This window comes from Silene latifolia, chromosome 5 (assembly GCF_048544455.1).
Source record: "Silene latifolia isolate original U9 population chromosome 5, ASM4854445v1, whole genome shotgun sequence".
Classification (NCBI taxonomy): domain Eukaryota; kingdom Viridiplantae; phylum Streptophyta; class Magnoliopsida; order Caryophyllales; family Caryophyllaceae; genus Silene; species Silene latifolia.
In genome coordinates, this window is record NC_133530.1 from 39,193,599 (window position 1) to 39,210,991 (window position 17,393).

The following is a 17,393-nucleotide window of genomic DNA, read 5'->3' on the forward strand; positions in this document are numbered from 1 at the left end:
CATTTCAATACATTTCACACTTAGACATTTCTTTTAATTTTTTTTAGGGGGCAGCCCTCCCTACCGTCTGGTCATTTTGCTCATTTATTTGCTCATTTTCTGGGCATTTTTCCATTTTTGCTCATTTTCGGGCACTTTTTTTACAATTTTTGCTCATTTTTAGGCACTTTTTTTTTTCATTTTGTGCCAATTTAGGCCACCTATATGACTATGTGTTTTACTTGTAAATTCAATGTAAATTTCGGCAGTATGACGGCACAAACCGTCACCTGCCAAACCTAGTTTTTAAGCTAACCTGCAGGAACAACAAACACCCAGTAGCCAAGGCACTCACGCTATTATATACACAACCAAAAGAAAGTATATACATCAAACTCGGGGCTCTCGCCCAAAACAAAGTCCGAAAGGTCCAAAATGTACAGATATACAAAACAACAAAAAATGACAGCTAAGTCCTGGTGACCCCTCAGCTCAGCTACGGTCGCCTTAAGACGACAATCTTTGCGTCCCTCGCCTCAAGCTCTCTCAACAAACGAGCCGTCTCCTCTCGGGACTGCGCCATCTCGCGCTACAGGTCACACTCTCTCTACGTAAAAATGGAGAAATGCCTCATTTCAATAAAATGAAGTAACATTTCGCTGCAGCAAAATTCGAAATGTCAAAAAATAAATAAGGAAGAGAAAGGGAGGTTCATACCTGTAATCCTGGGCCACTTACGAGTGCCTCGATGGCCATAGCTCGGAGCCGGTTGGCCATCTTCCACAGCTCTACATACCTGGACGTTGCCACCTGAATTCAAATACAAAGAAGGTTCAAAAAGGAGCAAATGCATTCCTATGCAATAAAAACAATAAAGACAGCCAAAGCTGGGGGCTCACCCTCCTCATGACGTGCTGCCACTCCTCCAAGCCAGCGTCTGTCACCTCCTCGCCGAAGTCGCGGATCTCCGAGATCGTCGTCATGCCCGCCGCGTCAGTGTACTCCAATGTCTCTAGGTAAGCTGGGGGCTCAACGCCCGCCACCTCGATCTCCTACAAAGTTCAAGTGACTCTTTATTTTATGATCGTTCGTCATTTAAGAAATCAATTCAAAAACAAGTAAAAAGGTAAAATGCTTACCACGATCGGCCAGTACGACAACCTCTGACGAACAAACTCGGAGTACACCTCGCCAGGAAGAAGGAGGGCGTCACCACCCGCGTCAGCCTCTCTCTCAGCCGCAGAAGGCTCTCTAAACATCGTCCATGGAGGATCGATGAGGACCGTAAAGGTGTCACGAGAGCACTGCCGAGTCACACGCTCGCCCAAGTACCACACATGTTCTATGGGCATCGTCAGCAGCAACCGACTCGAGCTTCTGGGACGAAGGACCTCAGCCACAAAAGCAGGAGCCCCAGGGTAGCTTTCCCAAGGTCTAAGCACCCACTAAAATAAGAAAACGAGGGGTCATTCCTATGATCAACTCTAAACGGGAAGGGGTCATTCCTATGATCACTTCTAAATAAAACACAGAAAAAAGGAAAAGTAATTAAAAATCGAAGGCACTTACGCTGTCCAACGTCAGGGCATTCACGACCCTCCGACAAACATCGTAAGAAGAGCGCTGTCTCTCCCTACGACACACCACTTAGTCCCTTACGACAGGGTACGCCCTCGGCTCAGACTCCGTCCTCTTGGGCGCAAAGTTGGGAAAGTAGGAGTACACCACACCTGCAGACAGAATAATAATTATTTTCTACGAAGACAATAATGGAAATAAAGAAATGAAGAAATAATGATCTTTCATAATTCAAAGGAAAGGTTCATGCCTCCAACAGGAGTCCAGGACAAACAGTGGCAAGAGAAGTCCCCTTCTCCATCAGCTCCGGATGTACCATGGTCCTCATGTAACGGGTGAGGACTGCAAAGCCAGGAGTAACCCAGTCCCGACGACCTAGGCTACTCAAGTAAGCAAGAAAGGGAAAAAGCTTCGTCGACAGCCTCTTCCCCTTGTCTCCGAGGTAAATCGAAGACAAGAACCACCACAACCACAGACGAGCTCTCTGCTCAGCAGTGCAAGGAGGTGGAGACACCATCCGCCCATCCATTCTCACCCTCGCCAAGACCCTACATGCAAAGTAGTCCTTGACGTAGGTACTCAGTACCAACCCGGGAACGCTGGCAGCACTTGTCGCCAGGTTCCAGCCAATCAGTCTCCTCGCCTCGGCCGACTCTACTCTCATGGCCGTCAACGACCACACTAAGGGCACCTCTCCACACGACAGACCCGAGATCATGCCGTAGTCCTCCAAAGTGACCCCGACCTCTCTAAAAGGCATATGGAAAGTCGAGGTCGTGTCCTAGTACCGATAATAGGTTTTATCGCGTACCTATGCAAAGATAATTTCCCTAGACACAATTTAATGTAGTAATAGGGGTCGAACACAAGGAAACGGGAATTACGTAGTGAATTGCTATGGGTAGATTTTTATCGAGGTCGATTACGATTTGGGTTTGGTTTGTTTGGTTTGATGATTAATGAAAATTGCAATATAAATTATATGATAAAAGATAGTCTAAAGGGTTCGGGTCACTCATGCAAAGGTAAACATATGAACATGATAAACTTGATACTAATAATGTTGTCAATTGCTTAGGCTTAAAGATACACCTTACGGCATTAGTATCAACCATAGACCGGGTCCTAGAAAAACTCTCGTCCATGACTAGGTCGTCCTACCACACATGCTTAGTCTAATTCAATTCCGTGCCTCTCGACTTTAGAATGAATGAACAAATATAATCTACGACTACGGCCGATAATCAAAGATTAAGCGTAACAAAACAAGCATGTGATGAAAACAATTGATCAATATTATTATGAACTTTATTTAATCATATTATATGTTTGATTTTGCATGGCTCCTCTAGCCTTTAGACTAGAGAATTTAGCTACTCATACTAAGATGTAAAATGTAAACTAATTTGTAAGGAATGTTGAACATGGTTATATGAATTATACTAATTAGGTGATATAAGATATGAAAAGAGCAAAACTAAATAAATATGAAATATTTGACTATGATAACTATGTGATAACTAAAGCAATGATGTAAATTGTAAACTTGTAATAAGAAATACCTTATAAAGGAGGACTTGTATGGAAGAACAACCAACTAATAACCAAAAGATTGAATAACAAATGCTTGAGAATCTCTTGAAATACAAAGTGTTGAAAGATTAACTAAGGAATGCTTAAACAACTTAAACTTGAAATGAAAACTAATGAGAGAAAACTTATAATGCTTGAGGCTTAATGTAGTAAACTTGGACGTAAAATGGGATACCCAAAACCTAGGAATGCCTCTCTTATTTATAGGAGAGGAGGGGAAAAACGTAAGAACCAACGAGCATGAAACCCCGATCGGGGTTGGGCGGCCCCGATCGGGGCCGTGTGTTCCTCGGTATTTTTCCTTAACTCCTCTCTTAATTCCTTGGAGAATCCTATGTGGGTGATTAAATGTGCGATTAATCACCCGGTTAATGCTTGCATTTGGCATCTTAAGATCTTTTGGAATCCCATGCTTTCCCCTTGACTTTTGACTTGTAATTTGGGCTTGACTTGGATGTTTGATCTCATTTGTATTTTGCTAATTGATCCAACAAATTCTCATGCAAAAATCCATGCAACTTGAGGCACAAAGTCCATGCAACATCCAATCCTTAGTCCATTTGGTCTTCTTTCCTCTTAGCTTGCAATTTCTAGTACTTTGTAGTTATTTTAGCTTCAAAAAGCTTATTCCCTAAAAAATATGTTAAGGTATCCAAAACAACTAGAAATGCAAATATTAGCTATAAAACACTCAAGATAAGTGCTAAAGACATGTAAAATCAAGCTAATATAGGGGGTTAAAATGTATAAAATATGCACTTATCAACCGATTAAGGAAAGCTTGAATAAGGCTAAGGTTTGCCCGAATTTTCTTTTCCCTGATCGCCCTCCAGGCTCCTACCAAAGCCCCGAAGGCCCCCAGCTCGATGATGGAATTCTCCTCCTCCGACAGCTTCTCAAAGGCATCCATCATCGTCGTGTAACCGAAAAAGGATCTCAAGTTCTCGGCCTCCTGTATCAATTCAAAGCAAAAGCTATCTTTAGCATAAGACAAATAAGAAATGAAATGGCAAATAAATAGGAGAGGTAATAGGAAATAACAAGCTCAAAACTTACCAAACTCCTCGCTGTCCTGTAATAAAGGAGGCTCTCTGCCGCCCAAAAGAGATGTCTACCATCCCATTTCTCAGCCCACTCAGGTGCACCCACGAGCTGGCGACCACCTCACCCCACGTTGGCCCTCCGCGGGACCTCCTCAACCACCTCCTCGAACTCCTCCTCTTGTCTCCCTCCCACCACGAGAGCACGAGAAGGGTCGAAGTCCACGTCCATGAGGTCTCCCCCCGACGTAGAAGGCACGTCACCTGTGAATTCAAGACAAACAAGGCTATGCCAAGCCTCTTTGAAGTCGTTTCAAGCATTTTCGAACATTAAAAGTGGTTTTTCTCGCCATCTTTGGCCATTTGTTTCAAAACCCAGCCACACATGTGGTAGGATGAGGCAATTCAAGTCTAAGTTCAAGCCTAGTTGCGGGTTTGAGTCGAAATTTCGGCAGCATTTCGCTACAATAACGATTATGCCCTAAAAAAGTGTCCTGAAAGAGTTGTCAAAAATTGAAAATTCGACATGATAGTAAGTTTATCCATTACACGAAGGTTCCAAAACACCGAGTTTCATCAAAAATGGACAATCCTAAGGTCATTTTCGAAGCAATTTTCGAAACAGCGAGAAACCGTCTAATTTTTCACCCAAATGCACAATACTTGACGAAAATTCGAAAAGAATACATGGTTATATTCCTAACATTTCCAATTACCCACTTCTAATGTCAATTTTTCAAGACAAATCCATTTGAGGCAAAAGGCCCAAATTTTCGAAATAGGGGAAGATGAAACCCTAATTTTTTCGATCAAATTCAAGCAAAAACACAAATTAAAACAAAAATAAGATACCTCGATTAGTCATGGTTTATGGCGTAATTCGATCAAGTTTTGGAAAGATTTGTGGAAATTTGAGAGAATTTAGGAGAGAATTGTGTTTTGTGTTTATAAAAATGAAACACGGTTTAATCGGGTTTTTAGCCAAACAGGGGCAAGCCCAAGAAAAGACGCAGCACTCGCTGCGCCTCTTCCAAAAGTTGCAGCTTTTGCTGCGCCTATTCCCCAGTGAGTCTTCAGCCCAAAATTTTAAAGTTCGTTATAAGTTTGTTATTTATGGGCCCAAGTTTTGTGCGCCTCTTCTCCGACATCTTATATCATACACTTGGCTCTCTTGAGCATTCTTTTCGTCCAGGCCCGCGTTTTTTTAACAGACTGGAAAGCCTTCACAATATTTTATTTCCCAGCAAGGATCATTTGAACACCATTCACGGGCTCATCTTTTATTATCATCATTTCGCTTGCAATAACCAAGGGGATTTCCAGCGGTGCTTAGGACGCGCTACTATCAGTCAAGCCTCTTCATTGTTTAAGACGCACCTTTGTCAATACATTTATATTTCCAGCGAGAGTTCATTATACCCAATGTACTTCTCTGGAAGCGAAGTTTGTTTGAGAACAGACACAAGCTGATTTCCCCCAAGAATGATTCAATCCCGACAGAGTCATCCATATATTCCCCCAGCAATATTTTGCAGTGTTGCTCATGACGATCAAGATGTTCCTAGTCGTCAATATATACTTCTCCAGCGATATTTTACAGTGTTGCTGTTGACAATCAAGACAATATATGTTTCCCCCAAGCGAGATTTCGTTGCCATTCACATCCCATGAATTTCTCAAAAACAGAGTTCGCTTAAGACCGACGCAAGAAGATTCTCCAGCAGTTTCTCCCAACGTCCTGCTGACCCTCGTAATCCTAATGCCTTCAGACACCATGTTATATTCAGACCAAAAGTTCCGCCAAAACGCCTTCAGTCCCGGGGTGTCCCAGGTATGGTTTATTCTTATGGTAGTCTAATCGACTTTAAACGACCCTCCCAGATAGTCGACAGACTCTAAAATGTTCCCGACGACCGGTCCTTGGCCCAGACCCCTTGAGCCGCCTTACGTCGCCATAGTCGTCAGGTTGTAATCTTCGATTGACCTGATGGCAATACTTTGACTTTCACCTTGTCCAAGCCTCAGTCAAAGTGGGGGCTCTATAGATACCTCATTTCTACACCTTCCGCCAACCACCCAGTGATGATTGGGCCGTATGTTTGGTACATGGAACGATTTATGACAGTTCGTAAGTTTATCGTCAGGTGATAGCTCAAACAATTGAGTCTACCCCTTGGTCGTCATCTACGCACCGATACGGTCGTTTTGACATTTTAGAGTTCATTTGGAGTCCGGGTCAAAAACCGCTGTATTTTCTAAGAAACCGTTTAAAATGCCGAGTCGGAATGTTCTAGAATATTCTAGATATTTATTCCCAATCAAATGTTATATCTTTTGGTAAAAATTCTTCAGTATATTATATTTTAAGGAATAAGGAAGTATAGATCTATCGCAATTCCATAACAGAAACGCGGAAATATTTCTTCCGGAGGAGAAACCTCAGGGAAATGACGCAACGGATCTCTTTGCGCCTCTTGGAAGAACCGCAAAGAATCGCGCTCTTCTCCGACCCTTTTTTTGGTTTTACGGAATATTTCCGTGATTTCTTTCCAAAGTTTGTGTCATTCCAAAACTCTTTCAAATATTTTGGTATAAATAGAGGCCTCCGATCTCCATATTTTCACGCGAGTGTTCGCCCTTCTCTTCTGTCTTTGCATTCTAGACCTTGCTCTAAGCTTTTGACGCCTACGTGCTTAATCAATCAACCACGTAAGCTAAGATCATTCCGAGTACCAGTCACGTTCCATAGACCGACCAATTTGACCACTACACATCAATCAATTAATTAATTTAAAATCCTCTAACGAGGGCAGTTTCTACATATATTCGAGTCGAGCAATCACTAACGTTAACTTAGTCAATCACGTTCCGTCAAACATGTAAGTCTGAGGGTGTAAATCCCACCTTTTATTTTATTTTTTATTTTTGTACCAATTAATGTAAGATTTACGTCAAAAGTACATTCAAAACCAATTTTAAAAACCTTTCTATAAAACCGTTTTTGCACAGCGGTGGAGATCAGACGTCAAGAAGAATGCAGCAGCTGCTGCGCCTCTTCAAAGAGTCGCGGCATATGTTTTGCCTCTTCCTGAGGCTGCTTGCTGCTCCTGCTCTTCTTCTTCTTCCTCGGGTTTCCATTGTTCTGTCCTTTTCGTCTTATTTTCTTTCATCTTTCAGTACATAAACTTCTCTTAATATTTCCCTTTTAATCATAACATTTTTTTAGACTTAAATCCCTTATAATTCGATATTTGCCGATTTTCGTCACTAAATCAAACCCGGATTTTAGGAACTCGTTTTGTCCATATCTAGTTTATGGGATTCGTATTTTGTACATACTTTTCATATTCTGTTCTGTTTTGTTTTCCAACCGTCTTAAATCCAAGTTTAGTAATTAAATTAATTCCGACACCGTAAATAAATCTAACTTGTTTTAATTCGTTTTAATCTGTTTTTTTATCGCTTTTATGACGGTCCAGATGTATATAACCTGATAAATCACTTTTACTCGAGTTCCCAATTAATAATTGATCTTAAAATTACCAATGAACATTAACAGACCGCGGTTCTGACTTCACAGACAGAGCTCAACTCAAGAACAGACGCAGGAAGTGCTGCGCCTCTTCGAGAGGACGCAGCAGATACTGCGCCTGTTCTGAGGTGATTTCTGTCCCTGGACTCTTTCTCGCTTAGACGTAGCTTCTAATTATGTGTTTAATTAACTAATAATCGTAGTATCGCCCTTAATATGACCTATTTTATTACTTTAATTTCTAACCTTTTATTTTTTTTCCTCTACTTTCATCTTCGAAATTCCGTTTTAAGTGTATTTTTGACGTAAATCAGATGAGAGTTTTAATTATTGTAATTTAATTATTATTTAATTATTGTAATTCATTTATTCGTTGTTATGTATGTTTTCACATGTAATTTAATCTAAATCTCAATTTCGACATAATTAATTGCTAAATTACATGTTCACCGACATAGTTTAATTCACATGCTAGGATTAATCTGTGGATGTTGCATTACATGCATATAATCGACGACATATCAACTATAAACAACTTCCCTAATCATTAGTAGAGGCCTCTATCGAGGTGGGCGAGATTAGGTGTTCAGTAAAAGAACTTCCTAATACGTACCCTCACCCCTTACTCAAGATCTCTGTGAACATCCGTGTTCATTGGCATCCACGAGAGTCATTCTAGACATAGAATGCTAAGGTACAAAGAAGAAAACTCTCAAAGGATACCATTGGGATTGGGATACAAACCCACGAAAGAAGTAGCTTTGGAGATGCTCACTCAATTTCAAAATCGTAAAAACAAAGGAATCCAAATGCGACCCATCTTCCTACCCTAAACGGATACTTCGTTAGAGAAAGGAATCAAGAGTACTTTCACGGGTTTCCCGAACCTTGGCACTATAAAGGAATGCAACTAGCTGGAATCGAGGTCTTCCACGATTGTTACTTCATTCCTCAAGAAACGGTTCTTACCATCAAGACTCGTCAAGCACCTTGTTTGGACGAACAGGCTGTTAGCCTTCCGTTTGGGGAAGACCGATTCGTTAGAACAGCAAAGGATGAGATCATTACCATGATACTTCAGGATGACCATTTCAACCCCGCGGCTTTAATCACCGAAACCAGTTTGAATCAGCAGAAAGGATGGAGAAATTCGATCAAGTGGACGAACAACCAAGGAAAGCTCTTCAAAGTCACCACTAAAGAAGGAGAGATGTTCAAAGGAGAACCTGAAGACAACGAATTCGAGTCAGAGTCAGAGTCGGAGTCGGAATCAAAGTCGGAGTCTAGAGAAGTCCCTAGAGAGCCTCCTCCTGTCGTCACTCCCAATCCCCTTGTTTCTCCTAGCATAGCATCGAGTAGTAACAGTAGCTCAAGAAATGCCCCAGCAGCTGTCCCTTTACCGCCACTGACTACTGAACAGATAGCTTCTTTGTTTCAACTCTTTTCAAAGTTTAATATGAATAAATCAGATTCGACTTACTCTTTGTGTTATTCTGAATGCAATTCTATTTACGATGATAATGAGGATGATCCTAACCCAGACTTAGTCGAATTACCTCCCTACATAGTTAGAAAAATATTACAAGAAGGGGAAGGGGCACCAGTTATAGAGAACACTGAACCCATCAACGTAGGAAACGAACTAGAACCCCAAGAACTTAGGATAGGGACGACCTTAAACCCGACTGAAAGGGCCAATTTCATAGACCTCATACACGAGTTCAAGGACGTTTTTCCTTGGTCCTACAAAGACATGCCAAGAATCGACACAGATATTGCAGAACACAGAATTCCAATCAAACCAGGTTTCAAACCCGTAAAATAGAAGCTGCGTCGAATGAGGACCGAATGGGCTCTTAAAATCAAAGAAGAAGTCCACAAACAATTCAAAGTCGGGTTCATCAAAGTTTCCGAGTACTCAGACTGGGTGGCTAACATAGTACCCGTACCCAAAAAGGATGGGCGAATCCGAGTTTGTGTTGATTTCCGAGACTTAAACAAAGTAAGTCCCAAGGACGATTTCCCTCTACCCCACATCGACATATTGGTAGATAATACAGCGGACCACGCGTTGTTATCCTTCATGGACGGGTATACAAGGTATAATCAGATTAAGATGGCCATAGAAGACATGCATAAGACCGCCTTCGTCACTCAATGGGGCACCTATCACTATACTGTTATGCCACTTGGGCTAATCAATGCTGGAGCTACATATCAATGCAGTGCGACCATATTACTACATGACATGATGCATAAATAAGTAGAAGTGTACGTTAATGACATGATTGTCAAGTCCAAAGATAGGAAGAGGCACATTGATAACCTTTGCCAATTCTTCCTAAGATTGCGAAAGTACAACATGAGGCTCAATCTTCAAAAGTGTGCATTCGGGGTAACATCAGGCAAGCTTCTGGGATATGTCATCAGTCAAAGAGGAATAGAAATTGATCCATCTAAGATCAAGGCTCTAATCGAAATGCCGCAACCCGAAACAGAGAAGGAGGTTAGAGGATTTCTAGGCAAGGTGCAATTATATAAGCCGATTCATATCAAAGCTTACAATGTGATACGTGCATATTATATAGTGTTTTTAGCCTATTTTAGCACGTATTTCCATGCATTTTTGTACTGTTTATATAGTATTATGCCCCGAATTGGCTACTTTGGTTCGTTTTGTCCGTTTTGTAGAAATGAACGCGAAAGTAGTGGAATCGTACCATTTTTTCGTCCTTTTTGCATGCATTTTGAGGAGACGGGATTTTCCAGAGTGAGATACTGCATTGGAATGCGTAAAGGCACGGTTTACGAGGCAGTCGGGTACGAGATTGGGCTGATTTGAACGAAGAAGGCTCGATCGAGTGGTTTTATTACTCGATCGAGTGGTTTTTATAGCTATGGTTGATCGATCGAGTAGTTATTTACTCGATCAAGAAGTGCTTAAAAGTGAGGTTACTCGATCGAGTTACTATTCTACTCGATCGAGTAGATTTTCTAGAGTTTTGCTCGATCGAGTGGATTTATTCTACTCGATCGAGTGGTTTGGTCTGGCGTGGGCTTTAATTAGCCCGTAAGCTTGTTTTAGCTTTTGGACTTAGTTTATTTTCTATTTAAACGCAACTTTACTAGGTCATTAGCATCTATCTTTGATCTATTCTTTCATCATCGACGCTTTATCTTAGTTTTTCATCTATCATTTTCATACTTCACTGTAACTTTGCTTTCGGGATTATTTCGCTCGCATTTGTGTGTTCTTTACGCCGGATTCTCACGATTGTAATCTCTTTCTCCTTTCTTAATAATAATCTTTATTTCATTTGCTTTAATCCCTTGTTCTGCTTTATTTACTTTCTGCCCTAATTCTCTCTTATGCACTTTATTTATTATTTCATTATGTCTATTGTTAGTTCATTATTTGTTGTTAGTTTTGATAATATTAATAGCGACATGAGTAGCTAAATCTAATTCATGTTGGGATTAGGGAATCTACGGTAGAAATGTGACGATGTAGTGAATAGTTTAGATGAATTAATTGTGAGATTATGTCACCATAGCAATTTAACTGTATTTTACCGACTTAGTTGAGTGCACGCTTCTGAGTCACCCTTTAATCTGGCTAAATTTAATCCTAGATCGGAAGATTGGACTAAATAGGCCTACAATGAACAGTAGACTACCCTGACGAGGACGAAAGTTAAGTTAGTGGAAGTTTAGGGTAGAAAGTGGACCGGAAGGACCTTTCCATATCCGTCTCGCATTAATTTGTCTAAGTTGTTTACAGTTGAGTCACTGGACTACCGTAGTGAACCAAAATCCTGACATGTCCCTTCTCTATTTGATAGTTTAATTCTATTTTCCTGCCTTTACTGCTCTTGTCTCTGCTTCTCTTTCCTTTAAACCTTTTAGTTTAGAAAACCTATTTAAACAACCCCCCATTTGTGACCAAATAGACGGACTTTTACAGATATCTTGCCTCCCTGAGGAGATCAACCTGACTTCCCTAGCTATATAGTTAGTTTAGTTAGTTTATTTTTGATAGGTACACGACAGACGTATCAAATTTTGGCGCCGTTGCCGGGGAGGCAATTGCCCTATCTGTCTTTGTTTCGTTTATTTTATCCGTCTCAGGGAATTTTTATTCCTTAAGGCAGTTCTTATTTTTTTTCTTTCAGTGTTGTTTATGCCCAGGTCAGACAGGTTTGAGTTAGTTTCAGCTGATTCAGAGCCAGAGAGACTATTCAGGCATAGACTCCGTCTGCAGAGAAAATCACGAAAGGAAGACTTGAGTACTTTCGAACCAGAGCTTCACCATTTTCTTTTCGCAGAAGACCAGTCTTTAGTAGAAAACATTCCTATTTCTGCAGATCAACCAGTAAAGATGCCGAACATTGCTAGTCACTCAGAGCCTAAAGCTTCATAAATTCCCAAAGGTTTCAATCTCCAGACTGAGGATGGGAATACATTTGACATCCGTCCTTCCTATATCAATCTGGTGGAGAGAAATCTCTATAGAGGTGTGGCAGGTGAAGACCCGAGGAAGCATATGGAGGTCTTTACGGACTATTGTTCTACTATCCCCGCCACAAAGGGGATAACTCAAGACAAGATTAAGGAGGTTCTGTTTCCTTTGTCCTTGACCGATGCAGCCAGGGAGGGGCTGACTGATTTGGACCGTACGGCCGCGGGGGTTACAAACTGGGAGACCCTTGCTCTTGCTTTTTATAAGAGATATTTCCCTCCAAAGCGCACCAATCAGCTGAGGGCAAAGATTACGAGTTTCAAGCAGGCACCTGATGAGACTCTCTATGAAGCATGGTCCCGTATTAAGAAGTTGGTGAGGTCTCTTCCTCACCATGGTTTTGACCCGTGGTTTCTTTCCAACCAGTTCCACAATGGGATGTACGATGATCACAGAGCCGTACTTGATGCGTCATCTAATGGGAGATTCCAAGAGAATACTGACGATGATAAGGGATGGGCCCTTATTGAAGAGATGGTAAACCACAGTGCTGAGTATGGAAACCCGAGAGATGGTATTAGAACAGTTCATGCAGTCGATAAGCAAGTTGTGGCTCAGATGGAAGCCATAAATGCTAGATTTGATAAGTTGGAGTTACATTCTACTGCGGAGCCTCAGACGGCCCATATGCTTACTAGAGGGGAGACTGTCGCATGTGAGAGGTGTGGTAGCAACGACGGCCATACTGCTGTTGGCTGTCTTACAGAGAATGAACAGGTCCTTGCCTTTCAACAATATAAGCAAGGAGGGGGTTCCTATTATAACAACCAAGGGGCAGTTCATCCCAACTTGAGGTGGACTAGTCAAAATGTGCTTAATCCTACCCCTCCTCCGCACCAGCAGCAGCCGTATGTTACTCCACATAAGAATCAACAAGGCTTTCAGAAGCCTCCTTCCTTCCCTCCTCCTAATCACGGTGCATCATCTTCCGGAGGGGTGAGTGAGATAGGTGAGCTAAAGACGATGTTGCAATCTTTTACAAAGCAGTGGTAGCTGAGTGACCAACAAAAAGATGCATCTATAAAGGCACTTGAAACTCAAGTTGCCCAGTTAGCCGCGAACCAGTCCACAAGGAAACCGGGTCATTTACCATCACAAGCTGAAAAAAATCCACATGAGACGGTAAATTTAATCAATTTGAGAAGCGGTCGTTCATATGAGGGACCGGAAGTGTTGAAATCAGACCCGAGGAAGGAAAATATAGCTGATGAACAGTGTTCTGTCAAAGGAAATGAGCTAACGGCTAGAAAGTCCTCGATCGACTAGTTTCTGGGGGTCGATCGAGTAAAAGTGTTGAAGAAAGTACTCGATCGAGTGTAATTTCTACTCGATCGAGTAAACAGGAAAAGGCAACTGCTCGATCGAGTGAAATTTCTACTCGATCGAGTGACTCTGTTGAAGAAACTATTCGATCGAATGGGAATTTTGGTCGATAGAGTAGTATGGATAATGGACAGCTTGATCGAGAGCCTGCTAGTGCTCGATCAAGTGAGAAATCACCAGAAAGACCTCTTTCGAGAGGAAAGAAGCGTCCAAAGGATATGGAGCTTGATCCGGCTGACACGTTGGAAGAGAGGAAACAGGGACTCGAGATACCCATCACGGTTCTCTTCCCGAGGCGTCTGCAGAGTACTAAAGCTAATCAACAATTTGGCAAATTTGCCGAGACCCTGAGAAGCTTGCAGGTCACTGTGCCATTCATCGAACTGCTGACACAGGTACCCTCTTACCTTAAATTTATGAAAGAAATTTTATCGCGTAAAAGGCACATTCATGATCATGAGACGGTAGCTTTGACTGAGGTAGGAACGGCCCTAGTTCAGAATAAGTTACCTCCCAAGCAGTCAGACCCGGGTAGTTTTTCGATTCCGTGTCATATTGTTACCCATTTAATTGATAACGCGTTATGCGATCTTGGCGCTAGCGTGAGTGTCTTACCGTTGTCTCTGACTAAAGACTTGGTTTGACAAAGTTTAATTGCACCAACATGACTGTTCAGATGGCCGGCCATAGCATATCACGGCCATTAGGTGTAATAGAAGACATACCTGTTAAGATCGGGAGGTTCTTTATTCCCGTTGACTTTGTTGTACTTGACATCCCCGAAGATGCCCATACCCCTATTATTTTAGGGAGACCATTCTTGTTTACTGCCCGTGCAGTAATAGATGTCGGGGGTAAGACATTGACTTTTCAGGTAGGGGACAAGGAATTGATATTCCATCAGTCTAACTTCCGGAGGTGCTCCCATGCAAGCTTAGCCTTGCAATGCTCTCTCTTCTATTGACCCTCATATTGACACTCCAAATGAAAATTTGGAGCATTGTGCCGCTATTGTGACCCCTCCGCCTCAGGTTGAGAGCAAAAAGGAGGAAAGTTCGTTTGTTTTCCTTGTTGCAGGTACAGATGAAAATAATGCAGGAGCTGTCAAGGGGCGTTGTGCAATTAATGTCATTCAAGGTGGGAGTGATAGTATTAAAGCCGGTGAGAAATGAGCAAGGATGAGAAAAGTTCGCGCATATGTGGATGTCAACTATTCTCCTCCGAATGATTCAAGTTCAAGCTCATGGAAGCTGAAGAGGACGATCAATGTTGCTGAGATGACGTCCTCCAGTCAGGAGCCCTCCAAGGGGCTACTGAATTTGTAATACTACGGTTTTATGAGTCTCTGGGTACTCTATCGAGTAGGCCTTACTCTGTCGAGTAAGGGTGTGTTGCGGTTTTAAAATAATTTCTGACCTGTTGGGTACTCGATCGAGTAACCTTGATACTCGATCGAGTACCTCAGCTACTCGATCGAGTAGCTCGGTTAGCGGGTGATAATTCGACGGGCTTTGTTAATAACACGGATTAATATATAAATCTTTCTGTCACTTTCATTATACACCTTTACAAACCTAATAACATTAAAACGGAGATTCAAGTTACGTTCTTCGCTTTCATCCGTGTTGTTGACAAATCCCGGAGCTTGAGAGGTCGGATTCCATCGTTCTTTATACCTGTGTGATCCTTGCGTCGAGGGTAAGATCTACATACCAATTTTATAGTATTTCGTTAAGTTTCGTTAAACCCTAATTTTGGGATTGGGGGTTTTTGTTATGTTTCTTGATTGGTAGCAATTGCATGATTATATGTTAGGAGGAGGATTCGTAGGAGAGGAATTTTGATACAAATTTGTTGAGACCGTCGATTGTGTTCTTGCCCGGTAGGGTTTCCCTACTCGGTATTATTTACATAATGTGTGGTGATTGTCTTTGTAATTAGTGTGGTTGATTGATTCAGACGGTTGTGCTTATACATTGTTGATAGATTCGGACGGTTGTTGATATTGTGATTGTGATTGTTTGTCTGTGGTTCTCGAGATGCGTTCTCGTCTGAGTGGAGTCACTTGCGAGAGTGGCTTCACGCCCTAGTTTCGCCCTTCGTGGAACCCGCCACGGAAGGGGATGTGCACATTAATGGGACGGGGTTATCGCTCGGTATGATGAGCGGGGCTTAGGTGGGAACGGCAGGCTGCGGTCCCCCAGCGGCGGGTCGTCCGGTGGACGATCGGTGACGGAGATGGAGTGGAGTGCCGATTGTGTATGATTGCTTGAGCCGTGTTGGTTGTTGTCTTGTTGATTATATAACTTGTGTAAATAGTATCGACCCCGTTTAAACGTTTTAAAAGCGTGGTGATCTATTCGGGGTGGTGAGCGATTATTGAGCGGTATGATATGACGCGTATGGGATAGGCTGGGATGAGTCATCACGTGGCGTTAGAAGTCTTCATTTGTGTCGACGGTGTTTTATAGCTTTGATAGTTTTAGCGATGAGACCGTCGAGAATGTTGTATTTCGATTTATCGGTTTTGGTTTTGATCATGTAATCACTTAAACTATTTACTTTTAAGTATGTTTCGTTATTGTCTTATGATTATCATTGCCTCGGATAACCGAGATGGTAACATCCTTATACCTAGGTGGTCCTGGTAAGGCACTTGGAGTATGGGGTGTTACAAAATGGTATCGTAGCGACAATCCCGAAACCCGTAACCAATGAACCCAATGAATATAGGGAGTCAATTAAAATGAACCCGGGTAAAGGTTGTAGGAGCTAATGCAAAGACTTGGGAGACGTCCTAAAGTCGCGAACTCGCCCTATAATTTTGAACCGGTCACCATGGGATATAAGTCGGGATCGCTATGTGTTTACTAATGCTCTATTGCGTGTGTTGGATGGATGAGTGTTATATAGTTGAATGGATGTATGGTGGAAAAGATGAAGGTAATTTTTTTTTTATGATAACCTGAATTGTGATGGGAATTACTACTGGTTACTATTGTGTATATGCATATGGTTGCGTGCATATAATTGGATGAATAAGTTGTATGAATACGGGTATGAATGTGATCTATGATTTGGTTGAAAAGATGAGTTAAGGAATTGCATGAGAATATGAAATTCATGTGGAGAACATGTTTATGTGATGGAAGTGGATTTTCTACTTTTGCTATGTTAGTAACATGTGAATAGGGGATTTCATGTCGTATATTATGTTATTGTGTACGTGAAGTTATAAAATAAGAGCATGTGGGTAAATCGTGATTGACAAGTTAAATAATCTATGTGCATGATGAATGTTGTTGCTTGGCTTTTGAACATAGTAACATATGATTAGCAATACTGGTTTTATGAGTACTGAGTCGTTTTGTCTACCTTGTGGTTGTTTAAGTCGTTTGGGAAGTAAAAATCAATAGTTATGTCGTCTGATTACAGCAAAGTTGTCTTTAAACTGTTATAACTTGAGATGCATAAATGATCTTAAATTGATTCCAATTGGAGGTGATAGTTTGTCCTTTTACGATTCTAACGATAGGTCACATGCCCAAAACGACCAAGAAATGAGCGAGTTATGATTATTTTACGAAAACTGGACAGTGCTGAGAAATGTATAGGTACTCGATCGAGTAGCCTTGGTACTCGATCGAGTATGGGGGGACTCGATCGAGTACGTCAGTTACTCGATCGATTACTCGATCGAGTAATCCTGGTAATTTGTTTTACGTGCTTCTGATCTTCACCTACTCGATCGAGTAAGTCACTTACTCGATCGAGTGGCCTGTACTCGATCTAGCGACCCCTGTTTTGGGTCATATGCTTATCTTTTGAA